Raw genomic sequence first — 15127 nt, 5'->3', positions numbered from 1 at the left:
GCGTCAGTGGGGGGTAGTGGTGGTAGTGGTGGTAGTGCCAGCGGCGTCAGTGGGTGGTAGTGGTGGTGGTGGTGGTAGTGGTGGTAGTGCCAGCGGCGTCAGTGGGTGGTGGTGGTGGTAGTGGTGGTAGTGCCAGCGGCGTCAGTGGGGGGTGGTGGTGGTAGTGGTGGTAGTGGTGGTAGTGCCAGCGGCGTCAGTGGGTGGTGGTGGTGGTAGTGGTGGTAGTGCCAGCGGCGTCAGTGGGTGGTGGTGGTGGTGGTGGTGGTGGTAGTGGTGGTAGTGCCAGCGGCGTCAGTGGGTGGTGGTGGTGGTAGTGGTGGTAGTGCCAGCGGCGTCAGTGGGTGGTGGTGGTAGTGGTGGTAGTGCCAGCGGCGTCAGTGGGTAGTGGTGGTGGTGGTGGTGGTGGTAGTTGTGGTAGTGCCAGCGGCGTCAGTGGGTGGTGGTGGTAGTGGTGGTGGTGGTGGTGGTAGTGGTGGTAGTGGTGGTAGTTGTGGTAGTGCCAGCGGCGTCAGTGGGTGGTGGTGGTGGTAGTGCCAGCGGCGTCAGTGGGTGGTGGTGGTGGTAGTGGTGGTAGTGCCAGCGGCGTCAGTGGGTGGTGGTGGTGGTAGTGGTGGTAGTGCCAGCGGCGTCAGTGGGTGGTGGTGGTGGTAGTGGTGGTAGTGCCAGCGGCGTCAGTGGGTGGTGGTGGTGGTAGTGGTGGTAGTGGTGGTAGTGCCAGCGGCGTCAGCACGGGGGATGAACAAGGAAATGCCCGCCAGGCAGAGTGCCTCGACTCTCCCTCGTCCCATCCTCTGTACATTCCACAAACTCAAAAATTTAACATAAAACTTATCCAATATCATTTATCTTTTGCCGCGTTAGTATGTATAATATATTGATTATAAATATGTGTTTATGTGTGCTTGTGGCGGCCACATAGATGAGTACACATGGCGGAGGCGAAGACGATGCCGGGGCCGCGTGAAGAGATGGGGACACAGTAGCTGGAGGGCGGGGCTGCCTAGCTGCAGGCGTCGCTCCAATTGGTTCCATCACGGCAGAAATTGAGTTGCAGTCGCCATGACGACGACACCTTAGGGCTCCATTCCCCCCCCCCCCCCTCACACGCCCACAACCCTGCATAGCACGCCCACGGGCACGGTGGTGGGCGTGCCTCTCAGCCCTCAAGGCGGCACATGGTGGTCCAGAAGCCCCAGGCGTGACGTCACCATCAATCCCCAACCCCGTTCTTGAATGCATTTTATCGTCTTCACAAAAATAATAACACTCCAATATTTGATTTTCTCTCTTAAGTATCAATATTAATAGACATTTTATTTTTTCAAATTGATATATAAAAACAACCTCTTTATTTGCAAGCACTTGCATAATGCACGCTGGAAAATTCTCCTTGCATGCCATGACTGCCAGGTGTATGTTTGAACTGGGAGGGGGCTGGGATATCCTGGGATGGGTAATGGGAGGGGGCTGGGATATCCTGGGATGGGTAATGGGGAGGGGGGGAGAGGTTGGGATACTCCGGGATGAATGGGTCGGGGGGGGGAGGGATAGTGCCCAAGGTCTTTGAGTTTAAAATGTGTTTGTCAACAAAGTCTAGCGATCGTTCGCGAGACAAATCCGCATTCTTACGGATTCATTGAATTTTACTGATTGTTTCATTAACTGTGGCAGCCAGATACACTGATGACACAGCCAGATACACTGATGACACAGCCAGATACACTGATGACACAGCCAGATACACTGATGACACAGTCAGATACACTGATGACACAGTCAGATACACTGACGACACAGCCAGTAATACAGCCAGATATACTGACGACACAGCCAGTAATACAGCCAGATACACTGACGACACAGCCAGTAATACAGCCAGATACACTGACGACACAGCCAGTAATACAGCCAGATACACTGACGACACAGCAGATACACTGACGACACAGCCAGTAATATAGCCAGATACACTGACGACACAGCCAGTAATACAGCCAGATACACTGACGACACAGCCAGTAATACAGCCAGATACACTGACGACACAGCCAGTAATACAGCCAGATACACTGACGACACAGCCAGTAATATAGCCAGATACACTGACGACACAGCCAGTAATACAGCCAGATACACTGACGACACAGCCAGTAATACAGCCAGATACACTGACGACACAGCCAGTAATACAGCCAGATACACTGACGACACAGCCAGTAATACAGCCAGATACACTGACGACACAGCCAGTAATACAGCCAGATACTCTGATATTCCCATTCTCCTCCTCCCCTCTCCTCCCTTCACCTTCTCATTCGTTGCTCTCATTTCCTCTCTTCCTTGGCTTCCATCTCCGCCATTTCCATTAAATAGAGTGAAGGATTTATGCAGTAATCCCCATGGCAAAGTTTTCTCCTCTCTTCTGTGTCCCTCTTCGTTGCTGCGTTCATTTAACATTGTTTATTGTCGCCTCTCTTTTGTTTCGTGATTCGCTGTTGTTATTGTCTTGGTTCCTGTGTGTTCCTGTGTGTTCCTGTGTGTTCCTGTGTGTTTCTGTGTGTTTCTGTGTGTTCCTGTGTGTTCCTGTGCGTTTCTGTGTGTTCCTGTGTGTTCCTGTGCGTTTCTGTGTGTTCCTGTGTGTTCCCGTGTGTTTCTCTGTGTTTCTCTGTGTTTCTCTGTGTTTCTCTGTGTTTCTCTGTGTGTCTCTGTGTTTCTCTGTGTTCCTGTGTGTTCCTCTGTGTTTCTCTGTGTTTCTCTGTGTTTCTCTGTGCTTCTCTGTGTTCCTGTGTGTTCCTGTGTGTTTCTGTGTGTTCCTGTGTGTTCCTGTGTGTTCCTGTGTGTTCCTCTGGGTTCCTGTGTGTTCCTGCGTGTTCCTGTGTGTTCCTGTGTGTTCCTGTGTGTTCCTGTGTGTTCCTGTGTGTTCCACTGTGTTTCTCTGTGTTTCTCTGTGTTTCTCTGTGTTTCTCTGTGTTCCTGTGTGTTCCTGTGAGTTCCTGTGTGTTTCTGTGTGTCCCTGTGTGTTTCTCTGTGTTCCTGTGTGTTCCTGTGTGTTCCACTGTGTTCCTGTGTGTTCCTCTGTGTTTCTCTGTGTTTCTCTGTGTTTCTCTGTGCTTCTCTGTGTTCCTGTGTGTTCCTGTGTGTTTCTGTGTGTTCCTGTGTGTTCCTGTGTGTTCCTGTGTGTTCCTCTGGGTTCCTGTGTGTTCCTGTGTGTTCCTGTGTGTTCCTGTGTGTTCCTGTGTGTTCCTGTGTGTTTCTCTGTGTTTCTCTGTGTTTCTCTGTGTTTTTCTGTGTTTCTCTGTGTTTCTCTGTGTTCCTGTGTGTTCCTGTGTGTTTCTGTGTGTTCCTGTGTGTTCCTGTGTGTTCCTGTGTGTCCCTGTGTGTTTCTCTGTGTTCCTGTGTGTTTCTCTGTGTTTCTCTGTGTTTCTCTGTGTTTCTCTGTGTTTCTCTGTGTTTCTCTGTGTTTCTCTGTGTTCCTGTGTGTTCCTCTGGGTTCCTGTGTGTTCCTGTGTGTTCCTGTGTGTTCCTGTGTGTTCCTGTGCGTTCCTGTGTGTTCCTGTGTGTTCCTGTGTGGTCCTGTGTGTTCCTGTGTGTTCCCGTGTGTTCCTTCTCGTTCCTGTGTGTTCCTGTGCGTTCCTGTGTGTTCCTGTGTGTTCCTGTGCGTTCCTGTGTGTTCCTGTGCGTTCCTGTGCGTTCCTGTGCGTTCCTGTGTGTTCCTGTGCGTTCCTGTGCGTTCCTGTGTGTTCCTGTGCGTTCCTGTATGTTCCTGTGCGTTCCTGTGTGTTCCTGTGTGTTCCTGTGTGTTCCTGTGCGTTCCTGTGTGTTCCTGTGCGTTCCTGTGTGTTCCTGTGTGTTCCTGTGTGTTCCTGTGCGTTCCTGTGTGTTCCTGTGCGTTCCTGTGCGTTCCTGTGCGTTCCTGTGTGTTCCTGTGTGTTCCTGTGCGTTCCTGTGTGTTCCTGTGCGTTCCTGTGTGTTCCTGTGTGTGTTCCTGTGCGTTCGTGTGCGTTCCTGTGTGTTCCTGTGTGTGTTCCTGTGCGTTCCTGTGTGTTCCTGTGTGTTCCTGTGTGTTCCTGTGCGTTCCTGTGTGTTCCTGTGTGCTCCTGTGTGTTCCTGTGCGTTCCTGTGTGTTCCTGTGCGTTCCTGTGCGTTCCTGTGTGTTCCTGTGTGTTCCTGTGTGTTCCTGTGTGTTCCTGTGCGTTCCTGTGTGTTCCTGTGCGTTCCTGTGTGTTCCTGTGTGTTCCTGTGTGTGTTCCTGTGCGTTCGTGTGCGTTCATGTGTGTTCCTGTGCGTTCCTGTGTGTTCCTGTGCGTTCCTGTGCGTTCCTGTGTGTTCCTGTGTGTTCCTGTGTGTTCCTGTGTGTTCCTGTGCGTTCCTGTGTGTTCCTGTGCGTTCCTGTGTGTTCCTGTGTGTGTTCCTGTGCGTTCGTGTGCGTTCATGTGTGTTCCTGTGCGTTCCTGTGTGTTCCTGTGCGTTCCTGTGCGTTCCTGTGTGTTCCTGTGTGTTCCTGTGCGTTCCTGTGTGTTCCTGTGCGTTCCTGTGTGCTCCTGTGCGTTCCTGTGTGTTCCTGTGCGTTTCTGTGCGTTCCTGTGCGTTCCTGTGTGTTCCTGTGCGTTCCTGTGCGTTCCTGTGCGTTCCTGTGTGTTCCTGTGCGTTCCTGTGCGTTCCTGTGTGTTCCTGTGCGTTCCTGTGTGTTCCTGTGTGTTCCTGTGTGTTCAAATATTGATTTGAAATTGAGACACAGAGACCATGCTTCACTAGCAGCATGGTCTCCAAGCACTAGTCTACAGCTTCACTAGCAGCATGGTCTCCAAGCACTAGTCTACAGCTTCACTAGCAGCATGGTCTCCAAGCACTAGTCTACAGCTTCACTAGCAGCATGGTCTCCAAGCACTAGTCTACAGCTTCACTAGCAGCATGGTCTCCAAGCACTAGTCTACAGCTTCACTAGCAGCCTGGTCTCCAAGCACTAGTCTACAGCTTCACCAGCAGCCTGGTCTCCAAGCACTAGTCTACAGCTTCACCAGCAGCATGGTCTCCAAGCACTAGTCTACAGCTTCACTAGCAGCATGGTCTCCATGCACTAGTCTACAGCTTCACTAGCAGTATGGTCTCCATGCACTAGTCTACAGCTTCACTAGCAGCATGGTCTCCAAACACTAGTCTACAGCTTCACTAGCAGCATGGTCTCCAAGCACTAGTCTACAGCTTCACCAGCAGCATGGTCTCCAAGCACTAGTCTACAGCTTCACCAGCAGCATGGTCTCCAAGCACTAGTCTACAGCTTCACCAGCAGCATGGTCTCCAAGCACTAGTCTATAGCTTCACTAGCAGCATGGTCTCCAAGCACTAGTCTACAGCTTCACTAGCAGCATGGTCTCCAAGCACTAGTCTACAGCTTCACTAGCAGCATGGTCTCCAAGCACTAGTCTACAGCTTCACCAGCAGCATGGTCTCCATGCACTAGTCTACAGCTTCACCAGCAGCATGGTCTCCAAGCACTAGTCTACAGCTTCACTAGCAGGATGGTCTCCAAGCACTAGTCTACAGCTTCACCAGCAGCATGGTCTCCAAGCACTAGTCTACAGCTTCACCAGCAGCATGGTCTCCAAGCACTAGTCTACAGCTTCACCAGCAGCATGGTCTCCAAGCACTAGTCTACAGCTTCACCAGCAGCATGGTCTCCATGCACTAGTCTACAGCTTCACCAGCAGCATGGTCTCCATGCACTAGTCTACAGCTTCACCAGCAGCATGGTTTCCGAGCACTAGTCTACAGCTTCACCAGCAGCATGGTTTCCAAGCACTAGTCTACAGCTTCACCAGCAGCATGGTCTCCATGCACTAGTCTACAGCTTCACCAGCAGCATGGTCTCCAAGCACTAGTCTACAGCTTCACCAGCAGCATGGTCTCCAAGCACTAGTCTACAGCTTCACCAGCAGCATGGTCTCCAAGCACTAGTCTACAGCTTCACCAGCAGCATGGTCTCCAAGCACTAGTCTACAGCTTCACTAGCAGCATGGTCTCCAAGCACTAGTCTACAGCTTCACCAGCAGCATGGTCTCCAAGCACTAGTCTACAGCTTCACCAGCAGCATGGTCTCCAAGCACTAGTCTACAGCTTCACCAGCAGCATGGTCTCCATGCACTAGTCTACAGCTTCACTAGCAGCATGATCTCCAAGCACTAATCTACAGCTTCACCAGCAGCATGGTCTCCAAGCACTAGCTCACAGCTTCACTAGCAGCATGGTCTCCAAGCACTAGCTCACAGCTTCACTAGCAGCATGGTCTCCAAGCACTAGTTCACAGCTTCACCAGCAGCATGGTCTCCAAGCACTAGTCTACAGCTTCACCAGCAGCATGGTCTCCATGCACTAGTCTACAGCTTCACTAGCAGCATGATCTCCAAGCACTAGTCTACAGCTTCACCAGCAGCATGGTCTCCAAGCACTAGCTCACAGCTTCACTAGCAGCATGGTCTCCAAGCACTAGCTCACAGCTTCACTAGCAGCATGGTCTCCAAGCACTAGTTCACAGCTTCACTAGCAGCATGGTCTCCAAGCACTAGTTCACAGCTTCACTAGCAGCATGGTCTCCAAGCACTAGTTCACAGCATCACTAGCAGCATGGTCTCCAAGCACTAGTCTACAGCTTCACCAGCTGCATGGTCTCCAAGCACTAGTCTACAGCTTCACTAGCAGCATGGTCTCCAAGCACTAGTCTACAGCTTCACTAGCAGCATGGTCTCCAAGCACTAGTCTACAGCTTCACTAGCAGCATGGTCTCCAAGTACTAGTCTACAGCTTCACTAGCAACATGGTCTCCAAGCACTAGTCTACAGCTTCACTAGCAGCATGGTCTCCAAGCACTAGTCTACAGCTTCACCAGCAGCATGGTCTCCAAGCACTAGTTCACAGCTTCACTAGCAGCATGGTCTCCAAGCACTAGTCTACAGCTTCACCAGCAGCATGGTCTCCAAGCACTAGTTCACAGCTTCACCAGCAGCATGGTCTCCAAGCACTAGTTCACAGCTTCACTAGCAGCATGGTCTCCAAGCACTAGTTCACAGCTTCACCAGCAGCATGGTCTCCAAGCACTAGTCTACAGCTTCACCAGCAGCATGGTCTCCAAGCACTAGTCTACAGCTTCACCAGCAGCATGGTCTCCAAGCACTAGTTCACAGCTTCACCAGCAGCATGGTCTCCAAGCACTAGTCTACAGCTTCACCAGCAGCATGGTCCTCCAAGCACTAGTCTACACCTTCACCAGCAGCATGGTCTCCAAGCACTAGTCTACAGCTTCACCAGCAGCATGGTCTCCAAGCACTAGTCCACAGCTTCACCAGCAGCATGGTCTCCAAGCACTAGTCTACAGCTTCACCAGCAGCATGGTCTCCAAGCACTAGTCTACAGCTTCACCAGCAGCATGGTCTCCAAGCACTAGTCTACAGCTTCACCAGCAGCATGGTCTCCAAGCACTAGTCTACAGCTTCACCAGCAGCATGGTCTCCAAGCACTAGTCTACAGCTTCACCAGCAGCATGGTCTCCATGCACTAGTCCTACAGCTTCACCAGCAGCATGGTCTCCATGCACTAGTCTACAGCTTCACCAGCAGCATGGTTTCCGAGCACTAGTCTACAGCTTCACCAGCAGCATGGTTTCCAAGCACTAGTCTACAGCTTCACCAGCAGCATGGTCTCCATGCACTAGTCTACAGCTTCACCAGCAGCATGGTCTCCAAGCACTAGTCTACAGCTTCACCAGCAGCATGGTCTCCAAGCACTAGTCTACAGCTTCACCAGCAGCATGGTCTCCAAGCACTAGTCTACAGCTTCACCAGCAGCATGGTCTCCAAGCACTAGTCTACAGCTTCACTAGCAGCATGGTCTCCAAGCACTAGTCTACAGCTTCACCAGCAGCATGGTCTCCAAGCACTAGTCTACAGCTTCACCAGCAGCATGGTCTCCAAGCACTAGTCTACAGCTTCACCAGCAGCATGGTCTCCATGCACTAGTCTACAGCTTCACTAGCAGCATGATCTCCAAGCACTAGTCTACAGCTTCACCAGCAGCATGGTCTCCAAGCACTAGCTCACAGCTTCACTAGCAGCATGGTCTCCAAGCACTAGCTCACAGCTTCACTAGCAGCATGGTCTCCAAGCACTAGTTCACAGCTTCACCAGCAGCATGGTCTCCAAGCACTAGTCTACAGCTTCACCAGCAGCATGGTCTCCATGCACTAGTCTACAGCTTCACTAGCAGCATGATCTCCAAGCACTAGTCTACAGCTTCACCAGCAGCATGGTCTCCAAGCACTAGCTCACAGCTTCACTAGCAGCATGGTCTCCAAGCACTAGCTCACAGCTTCACTAGCAGCATGGTCTCCAAGCACTAGTTCACAGCTTCACTAGCAGCATGGTCTCCAAGCACTAGTTCACAGCTTCACTAGCAGCATGGTCTCCAAGCACTAGTTCACAGCTTCACTAGCAGCATGGTCTCCAAGCACTAGTCTACAGCTTCACCAGCTGCATGGTCTCCAAGCACTAGTCTACAGCTTCACTAGCAGCATGGTCTCCAAGCACTAGTCTACAGCTTCACTAGCAGCATGGTCTCCAAGCACTAGTCTACAGCTTCACTAGCAGCATGGTCTCCAAGCACTAGTCTACAGCTTCACTAGCAGCATGGTCTCCAAGCACTAGTCTACAGCTTCACTAGCAGCATGGTCTCCAAGCACTAGTCTACAGCTTCACCAGCAGCATGGTCTCCAAGCACTAGTTCACAGCTTCACTAGCAGCATGGTCTCCAAGCACTAGTCTACAGCTTCACCAGCAGCATGGTCTCCAAGCACTAGTTCACAGCTTCACCAGCAGCATGGTCTCCAAGCACTAGTTCACAGCTTCACTAGCAGCATGGTCTCCAAGCACTAGTTCACAGCTTCACCAGCAGCATGGTCTCCAAGCACTAGTCTACAGCTTCACCAGCAGCATGGTCTCCAAGCACTAGTCTACAGATTCACCAGCAGCATGGTCTCCAAGCACTAGTTCACAGCTTCACCAGCAGCATGGTCTCCAAGCACTAGTCTACAGCTTCACCAGCAGCATGGTCTCCAAGCACTAGTCCTACACCTTCACCAGCAGCATGGTCTCCAAGCACTAGTCTACAGCTTCACCAGCAGCATGGTCTCCAAGCACTAGTTCACAGCTTCACCAGCAGCATGGTCTCCAAGCACTAGTCTACAGCTTCACCAGCAGCATGGTCTCCAAGCACTAGTCTACAGCTTCACCAGCAGCATGGTCTCCAAGCACTAGTCTACAGCTTCACCAGCAGCATGGTCTCCAAGCACTAGTCTACAGCTTCACCAGCAGCATGGTCTCCAAGCACTAGTCTACAGCTTCACCAGCAGCATGGTCTCCAAGCACTAGTCTACAGCTTCACCAGCAGCATGGTCTCCATGCACTAGTCTACAGCTTCACCAGCAGCATGGTCTCCAAGCACTAGTCTACAGCTTCACCAGCAGCATGGTTCCAAGCACTAGTCTACAGCTTCACCAGCAGCATGGTTTCCAAGCACTAGTCTACAGCTTCACCAGCAGCATGGTCTCCATGCACTAGTCTACAGCTTCACCAGCAGCATGGTCTCCAAGCACTAGTCTACAGCTTCACCAGCAGCATGGTCTCCAAGCACTAGTCTACAGCTTCACCAGCAGCATGGTCTCCAAGCACTAGTCTACAGCTTCACTAGCAGCATGGTATCCAAGCACTAGTCTACAGCTTCACCAGCAGCATGGTCTCCAAGCACTAGTCTACAGCTTCACCAGCAGCATGGTCTCCAAGCACTAGTCTACAGCTTCACCAGCAGCATGGTCTCCATGCACTAGTCTACAGCTTCACTAGCAGCATGATCTCCAAGCACTAGTCTACAGCTTCACCAGCAGCATGGTCTCCAAGCACTAGCTCACAGCTTCACTAGCAGCATGGTCTCCAAGCACTAGCTCACAGCTTCACTAGCAGCATGGTCTCCAAGCACTAGTTCACAGCTTCACTAGCAGGATGGTCTCCAAGCACTAGTTCACAGCTTCACTAGCATCATGGTCTCCAAGCACTAGTTCACAGCTTCACTAGCAGCATGGTCTCCAAGCACTAGTCTACAGCTTCACCAGCTGCATGGTCTCCAAGCACTAGTCTACAGCTTCACTAGCAGCATGGTCTCCAAGCACTAGTCTACAGCTTCACTAGCAGCATGGTCTCCAAGCACTAGTCTACAGCTTCACTAGCAGCATGGTCTCCAAGCACTAGTCTACAGCTTCACTAGCAGCATGGTCTCCAAGCACTAGTCTACAGCTTCACTAGCAGCATGGTCTCCAAGCACTAGTCTACAGCTTTACTAGCAGCATGGTCTCCAAGCTCTAGTCTACAGCTTCACCAGCAGCATGGTCTCCAAACACTAGTTCACAGCTTCACTAGCAGCATGGTCTCCAAGCACTAGTCTACAGCTTCACCAGCAGCATGGTCTCTAAGCACTAGTTCACAGCTTCACCAGCAGCATGGTCTCCAAGCACTAGTTCACAGCTTCACTAGCAGCATGGTCTCCAAGCACTAGTTCACAGCTTCACCAGCAGCATGGTCTCCAAGCACTAGTCTACAGCTTCACCAGCAGCATGGTCTCCAAGCACTAGTCTACAGCTTCACCAGCAGCATGGTCTCCAAGCACTAGTTCACAGCTTCACCAGCAGCATGGTCTCCAAGCACTAGTCTACAGCTTCACCAGCAGCATGGTCTCCAAGCACTAGTCTACAGCTTCACCAGCAGCATGGTCTCCAAGCACTAGTCTACAGCTTCACCAGCAGCATGGTCTCCAAGCACTAGTTCACAGCTTCACCAGCAGCATGGTCTCCAAGCACTAGTTCACAGCTTCACCAGCAGCATGGTCTCCAAGCACTAGTTCACAGCTTCACTAGCAGCATGGTCTCCAAGCACTAGTTCACAGCTTCACCAGCAGCATGGTCTCCAAGCACTAGTCTACAGCTTCACCAGCAGCATGGTCTCAAAGCACTAGTCTACAGCTTCACCAGCAGCATGGTCTCCAAGCACTAGTTCACAGCTTCACCAGCAGCATGGTCTCCAAGCACTAGTCTACAGCTTCACCAGCAGCATGGTCTCCAAGCACTAGTCTACAGCTTCACCAGCAGCATGGTCTCCAAGCACTAGTCTACAGCTTCACCAGCAGCATGGTCTCCAAGCACTAGTTCACAGCTTCACCAGCAGCATGGTCTCCAAGCACTAGTCTACAGCTTCACCAGCCGCCTGGTCTCCAAGCACTAGTCTACAGCTTCACCAGCAGCATGGTCTCCAAGCACTAGTCTACAGCTTCACCAGCAGCATGGTCTCCAAGCACTAGTCTACAGCTTCACCAGCAGCATGGTCTCCAAGCACTAGTCTACAGCTTCACCAGCAGCATGGTCTCCAAGCACTAGTCTACAGCTTCACCAGCAGCATGGTCCTCCATGCACTAGTCTACAGCTTCACCAGCAGCATGGTCTCCAAGCACTAGTCTACAGCTTCACCAGCAGCATGGTTTCCAAGCACTAGTCTACAGCTTCACCAGCAGCATGGTTTCCAAGCACTAGTCTACAGCTTCACCAGCAGCATGGTCTCCATGCAGTAGTCTACAGCTTCACCAGCAGCATGGTCTCCAAGCACTAGTCTACAGCTTCACCAGCAGCATGGTCTCCAAGCACTAGTCTACAGCTTCACCAGCAGCATGGTCTCCAAGCACTAGTCTACAGCTTCACCAGCAGCATGGTCTCCAAGCACTAGTCTACAGCTTCACTAGCAGCATGGTCTCCAAGCACTAGTCTACAGCTTCACCAGCAGCATGGTCTCCAAGCACTAGTCTACAGCTTCACCAGCAGCATGGTCTCCAAGCACTAGTCTACAGCTTCACCAGCAGCATGGTCTCCAATGCACTAGTCTACAGCTTCACTAGCAGCATGAGTCTCCAAGCACTAGTCTACAGCTTCACCAGCAGCATGGTCTCCAAGCACTAGCTCACAGCTTCACTAGCAGCATGGTCTCCAAGCACTAGCTCACAGCTTCACTAGCAGCATGGTCTCCAGCACTAGTTCACAGCTTCACTAGCAGCATGGTCTCCAAGCACTAGTTCACAGCTTCACTAGCAGCATGGTCTCCAAGCACTAGTTCACAGCTTCACTAGCAGCATGGTCTCCAAGCACTAGTCTACAGCTTCACCAGCTGCATGGTCTCCAAGCACTAGTCTACAGCTTCACTAGCAGCATGGTCTCCAAGCACTAGTCTACAGCTTCACTAGCAGCATGGTCTCCAAGCACTAGTCTACAGCTTCACTAGCAGCATGGTCTCCAAGCACTAGTCTACAGCTTCACTAGCAGCATGGTCTCCAAGCACTAGTCTACAGCTTCACTAGCAGCATGGTCTCCAAGCACTAGTCTAACAGCTTCACCAGCAGCATGGTCTCCAAGCACTAGTTCACAGCTTCACTAGCAGCATGGTCTCCAAGCACTAGTCTACAGCTTCATCAGCAGCATGGTCTCCAAGCACTAGTTCACAGCTTCACCAGCAGCATGGTCTCCAAGCACTAGTTCACAGCTTCACTTGCAGCATGGTCTCCAAGCACTAGTTCACAGCTTCACCAGCAGCATGGTCTCCAAGCACTAGTCTACAGCTTCACCAGCAGCATGGTCTCCAAGCACTAGTCTACAGCTTCACCAGCAGCATGGTCTCCAAGCACTAGTTCACAGCTTCACCAGCAGCATGGTCTCCAAGCACTAGTCTACAGCTTCACCAGCAGCATGGTCTCCAAGCACTAGTCTACAGCTTCACCAGCAGCATGGTCTCCAAGCACTAGTCTACAGCTTCACCAGCAGCATGGTCTCCAAGCACTAGTTCACAGCTTCACCAGCAGCATGGTCTCCAAGCACTAGTCTACAGCTTCACCAGCAGCATGGTCTCCAAGCACTAGTCTACAGCTTCACCAGCAGCATGGTCTCCAAGCACTAGTCTACAGCTTCACCAGCAGCATGGTCTCCAAGCACTAGTCTACAGCTTCACCAGCAGCATGGTCTCCAAGCACTAGTCTACAGCTTCACCAGCAGCATGGTCTCCAAGCACTAGTCTACAGCTTCACCAGCAGCATGGTCTCCAAGCACTAGTCTACAGCTTCACCAGCAGCATGGTCTCCAAGCACTAGTCTACAGCTTCACCAGCAGCATGGTCTCCAAGCACTAGTTCACAGCTTCACCAGCAGCATGGTCTCCAAGCACTAGTCTACAGCTTCACTAGCAGCATGGTCTCCAAGCACTAGTCTACAGCTTCACCAGCAGCATGGTTTCCAAGCACTAGTCTACAGCTTCACCAGCAGCATGGTCTCCAAGCACTAGTTCACAGCTTCACCAGCAGCATGGTCTCCAAGCACTAGTCTACAGCTTCACTAGCAGCATGGTCTCCAAGCACTAGTCTACAGCTTCACCAGTTGGAGAAGTGTACCTCAAACTTAGGACAGAAGAAGTGTTGTGTTTTTCCTAAATCCCGTCTCTAAATCCTGCCTTTACTTGGGATTTTCTTAACTGTTGCAGCATGCAACTCCTCCATATACCCCCCCCCCGTCTCCTCCTCTTTCCCTTCTTCTCCTCTCTTCCTTATTAATTTCCGGTTGCTCCTCTTTTAATTCTCCCTGTCTCCCTGTCTCTCTCTGTCTCTCTCTTCTACACCCCGTCCTGTCCCTTCCTCTAGTCTCTTATTTTCCCCTGTTTCAATCTCTTCCATATCATCCGTTGCTGCTGTCTTTATGTCTCTGTCTGTCTCTCATCTTGTCCTCCGCCTCTCCTGCTCCCTTCTCCGTATTTGCCGCCTCTCTTCCACGCCTTAATTCTGCCTGGAAGAATTTTGTGGCTCCGGAGGAGTCTGCTGTTTCATCTCCGGGCGGATGCTGGGGTCGTGAATGTCTGCGGGCTCCGCACGCCATGTTTCACTATCTCTGTGGTGGTGGTGGTTGGTGGGGGTGGGGGGGGGGGTAGTGGTGGTTGATGGGGGGGGGGTGGTGGTGGTTGGTGAGAGGGGGTGGTGGTGGGGGGGGGGTTGGTGGTGGTTGGTGGGGGGGTGGTGGTTGGTGGGGTGGTTGTGGTGGTTGTGATGGTGGTGGTTGGTGGTGGTTGGTGGGTGGTTGGTGGTGGTTGGTGGGGAGGGGTGGGGGTTGGTGGGGGTGGTGGTGGTTGGTGGTGGTGGTTGGTGGTTGGTGGTGGCAGTGATTGGTAGTGGTGGTTGAGGTGGTTGTGGCTGTGTAGGGGTAGTAAAGACTGACAAGTAGTGGGTCTTACATAAGAAGAACAAGGCGATAGCTGCATCGTAAATCAAGTTATCTCACGATACAAGATGTTGTCGAACCTGGGTCTTAGAGTTCTGGGTGGAGGTGGCTTCTACAACTTCCACCTTTTTCTTGCATTCTCTTGTCAAATGTTCTCACAGTTTATGGAGGCTATTTCCCCTCAATATCTTGTATGACGTGATCATGTGCCCCTCTGTTTATCGTCTCCTCTGTTGGTGTGAGAATTTGGTATCTTAATGTGTTGTCTTCTCACAGACACATCTACACTACACACACCACCATCACTGTAACCATCTACACTACACACAGCACCACCATCACTGTAACCATCTACACTACACACAGCACCACCATCACTGTAACCATCTACACTACACACACACCACCACCATCACTGTAACCATCTACACTACACACACACACCACCATCACTGTAACCATCTACACTACACACACCACCATCACTGAAACCATCTACACTACACACACCACCATCACTGTAACCATCTACACTACACACAGCACCACCATCACTGTAACCATCTACACTACACACACCACCATCACTGTAACCATCTACACTACACACAGCACCACCATCACTGTAACCATCTACACTACACACACCACCATCACTGTAACCATCTACACTACACACACCACCACCATCACTGTAACCATCTACACTACACACACCATCATCACTGTAACCATCTACACTACACACAGCACCATCACTGTAACCATCTACACTACACACACCACCACCATCACT

Source organism: Procambarus clarkii, chromosome 3 (genome assembly GCF_040958095.1).
Source record: "Procambarus clarkii isolate CNS0578487 chromosome 3, FALCON_Pclarkii_2.0, whole genome shotgun sequence".
Lineage (NCBI taxonomy): Eukaryota > Metazoa > Arthropoda > Malacostraca > Decapoda > Cambaridae > Procambarus > Procambarus clarkii.
The sequence above is the reverse complement of the archived record's forward strand: the minus strand, read 5'-3'. Positions refer to the sequence as shown.